Source organism: Hesperophylax consimilis, chromosome 17 (genome assembly GCF_061612785.1).
Source record: "Hesperophylax consimilis isolate HC1 chromosome 17, BYU_Hcon_1.0, whole genome shotgun sequence".
NCBI lineage: Eukaryota > Metazoa > Arthropoda > Insecta > Trichoptera > Limnephilidae > Hesperophylax > Hesperophylax consimilis.
Window position 1 is genome coordinate 8,759,802 of NC_142852.1, and position 4,346 is coordinate 8,764,147.

At 32.8% G+C, this 4,346-nt stretch overlaps 1 long non-coding RNA gene across 1 annotated transcript; it reads right to left on the minus strand.

Moving 5' to 3' along the window:
* LOC149415921 (uncharacterized) lies at nt 1-1,508 on the minus strand. Its single transcript, XR_016303488.1, has 2 exons — nt 1,351-1,508; nt 1-554 (listed from the first exon to the last, which is right to left on the minus strand). It is a non-coding gene; the product is annotated as an uncharacterized LOC149415921 (long non-coding RNA).
* Between the last annotated feature and the right edge of the window lie 2,838 nt (nt 1,509-4,346).

Consider the following 4,346-nt stretch of genomic DNA (forward strand, 5'->3'; position numbering starts at 1 on the left):
TTCTGTTACAAATTTTAATAAAGAGTCAAATCATATCATAACACTGTAAAAAATGAGAAAAAACACAAAAACAAGCTGTAACAAATTCAACATCCGAGGAAAATGATAAATCTAATTAACATCTTTCTATTGCAAGATCTCCTCACTTTGAAAGATATTTTTGTACAATTTGACTATTTTGTTGTTGGGTATAATTTAGTATAACTACAATCTAGTAGATGTTGTACAAACTGAAGTATGCGGATCGTCCTTTGTGCAGAGATTGGGTAACAGTTTTGGAACTCAACCCATCGACTAAATATCGTAGTCATTCAAATAATTTTGCTGATTGCCCACCTCATTGAAACATGGGATGGAATAAACAGGTTTAGTAAAACTAGTTTGTGTGTTATATTGGTAGTGTTGATGGTGGGCAGGTCTTAGTAGTCCATCTAATAATCGTAGTACCGGTTGTATCGGTTATACTTGGATGGCCTGTAGCCACGGTAACCATTGTAACCATTGTAACCATTGTAATCGTTATCCCAGTCGTCTGAATCTCCAGCAGAGGCGAACTGAAATTCCGAAAATATAAATTAATATATTAGACACTTTTACAAATGTTTTATACTTTGGCCACCTCAATCAATTTTCGTGTCGCTACGCCAGACAATTCGTTTAAGGCCCCGTAAGAAGCGTCCAAAGATGGATTGAAACAGAGATTTATTAATACGAATTTAAAAGGAAGCGCGCTAATATCTTGACTGAAGTATTAAATTTCCGACCATTTTAAATCGGAAACAAAATGATTGAATTAAAACAGGACTTTGCTACGCTCATGCAAATATATTTCTGGGGCTCAAATGCCAAACTAGTAAATTGCTCTGTAATTAATTGGTGTATCGATTTGTTGGCATAAACAAAATTTTGAATCCTGCATTAAATATGTCATAAGTTCATCAATTTAAAACATCTGACATACGTGAATATTTATTCATATAAGGAACGATTTTAGAGTCTTTTCTAGTACCTTAATCAAACTACCGAAAACTTACATAGGCACTTCTGGCATTAACTCGCAGATTAAAACACAAAACGATACGCTAGAAAAAACAATTTATAATAACTCTCCCTCTAGACACACTTTTAGCTGAGCGAAATCAAAAATAATGATCTCCTGGAAAACAATCGTGTCCTGACTGTAACTATTAAAATTCAGAAAAGTCCAGTTTAAGCGACACATGCCGACTCACAGTGGAAAAATACCACTCTCTTGTTCGAACTGTAACTGTATTGGTGGCAATTTACATTGACCAGGCCTGCATAGAATCAAAATAATATAAAGGTAGATTAATAAGTTTTTTTTCTTACCATTGCTGCTCCGAGGAGGACAAAGGCTACGAGGAAGAGATTGATGAACTGCATCTTGATTGCTTTATCGAAGTGATAGAACTGATGCAGGTTTGCTGTCTGCAGACCTTTTATAGTCCCCCTTTGTTATTGACTTTTCGTCGTCTGTTAATTTCCACCAGATGCATCAACAAATATGGTACCTGACAGTTGTTTTGCAAAAAACAACATTTAATATAACAAGTTTCACAAGTCTCACTCTATCGAACAAGCATTTCATTTATTTTTCACAGTAGAAAATATCGTCTAACATACTATTTTTGTAATAGTACAAGATTCCCAACTGCTCCTAAGCTGGAGTTAGTGAGGGTATGTTGTGAGGCTGAAGATTGTGGAGAGGGAATGTATCTGGCTGCCAAACACGGCCAAATCCAAGTCAAGTAACGTTTCAATTCCGGATGATGGGTTTACACCAGGGCGATACTGAGAGTATCTTCCACTAGGGAACGTGCCGCAAATATGGGTACTCTGAAATATTTTCAATTAATAATTTATAAAATAAGACAAATTAAGCAAATAACAGATTATAATTAATGATATTTAATATTACTTATTTACGTATTCTTGTGAAAAACGGGACTGCAGGACGTTTAGGAATGAATTGACAGGTTTCCTAACAAACTGTCGGTAAAAAAGATTATGTTATTAGGATTTTGGAACAAGCGTTCATAAAAAATCTAATATGTATTAAAAATTTAACTATTCTCAGTGACCACCGAAAAACGTTTTAACATAACCAATTTTTAATACTAACCACCCCGTTTTTGTTTGACATTTCCAATGTCCAAAGAGACATTTCTTATATCCAATATGACATTTCCAATGTCCAAAGAGACATTTCTTATATCCAATAGGACATTTCTTATAACCAATAGGTCATTTCTCTTGTCGGATCGGACATTTCTTATATCTAATAGGTCATTTCCAAAGTCCAAAAGGACATTTGTTATATCCAATAACCAGCAAAAGGTATATACCAGGCTAAAGATATATGAGTAACTTTTACTAAAACTTGACAATTACCTATACTAAAAAAATTATATTTGCTGTTCTTACTATCCCCATGGCACAAATCATATTAAAAACCTTAAATTTCACTTTGAGTCCAGCGGACTTCTAAAGTCAGCTCCGATTGAACTATCCTGATGATGACTTTCTTCTGATATGTGATTTTAATATTTCTAGATTTAACTGGGATCTAAATTCAGACAAACAGTTGATTCAACAAACACAAACACCTACTAACGAAGCTAGTTCTACTGTGATTGACTTTTTATCTCTTTGTAACTTTTATCAACATAATCACATCTTACGTAAATCAACGTGTTCTTGATCTAGCTATAAGCAACACGAACTGCTCGTTACAACCTTGCTTTTCTCCTCTTTTAACTAAGACTTACACCACAAATCCTTCCAAATTTAAAAAAGAACCTTACTTAAAACATCAACCACAAGTTTTGTTATTTAATTAAGCTAACAATAGCTAGCAACATGATTGGCCAAATATTTTGAATACACTGGGTATGAAGGAAGCTACTAATAAATTCTACAAAATTATTTATTAAGCAATTGATCATTATGTTCCATCAAAAACTATAAATCTGTCTCCCAAACATCCCCCGTGGTACAGTCCCAGCCTAATCAAAATCATCAAAGAGAAGCTCAAATTTCACCGAAAGTTCAAAAAGTATTCACACCTCTCAGATTACCATACCTTCTTTTTACTTAGAACTCGACAAAAGACAACTGAAATAGAATGTAATACTAAATATATAAAGCTTTCTGAGTCAAATATAAGGAATGATGTAAAATGTTTTTGGACTTTCGTGAAATCAAAACGATCATCTTCTGAAATATCCAACAACATGTATCACAAAAAGTTTCTTCAAGTGAAAGTAAACGAATTTGCAATGATTATTTCTAATCTGTCTTTATCCCTGACAAAACTACTAGTAATAATACTTTATTTAATAATGTCGAAATAATTAACGATGATACCATGAATACAATTAATTTCAATGCAATTGATATTACCGCACCTTTAGTATTGAAACACCTCAAACACATTGAAACGAAAAAGAGTGCAGGTTGTGATAAATTACACACAATTTTCATTGTTAATTGTGCTGAAAAACTAGCTACTGCTGTAACACTGCTTTTCAAAAAATCTTTTAAAGAAGGTTATTTCCTACAATTTGGAAAAAAGCATTTATAACACCTTTTTTTAAAAAAGGGGATAAACATAATATTGAGAATTACAGACCTATCTCTAAACTATCTCTAATCTTAGGTAAAATAATAGAAAAAATCGTGTATGACCAATTTTTTAACTTATCCAAAAATACTATTACTAGCCCCCACCAACATGGTTTTTTTTCAAGGAAGATCTGTTGTATCGAATCTAGGATAGTTTACTGATTTTGTTCTCAACTCTATGTATAGTGGGAAAGAGGATGATTCCACTTACACAAATTTTTCAAAGGCATTTGACAAAGCAAATCACGACATACTATTAAATAAGGTCTTGAAAATCGGCGTATGTGAAAATCTTCTCCGATGGTTCTCTTCTTGTGTTAAAAATAGAAGTCAAGCTGTTGCCTTAAAAGGTTACATGTCACAAATTACAACTTTTCCCTAAGGGGTAACTCAAGGCTCCCATTTAGGGCCTCTCTTGTTTACATTATATATAAACGACATAAAACGTGTTATTAGTCATTCTTCTTTCCTATTTTACGCAGATGACATATAATTATATAAATTTATTGACTCCACCGATGACTGAAACCTATTACAAGAAGACTTTAGCAAAATTAAACAATATTGCAATAACAATCAACTTTATTTAAATATAGACTAGTGAAATGTTATAACATTAACACGTAAAAAACAGACGATTAATTATACTAAAAAATTAAACCATATACCCCTACAACGAGTAGAATCAACCAGAAATCTTG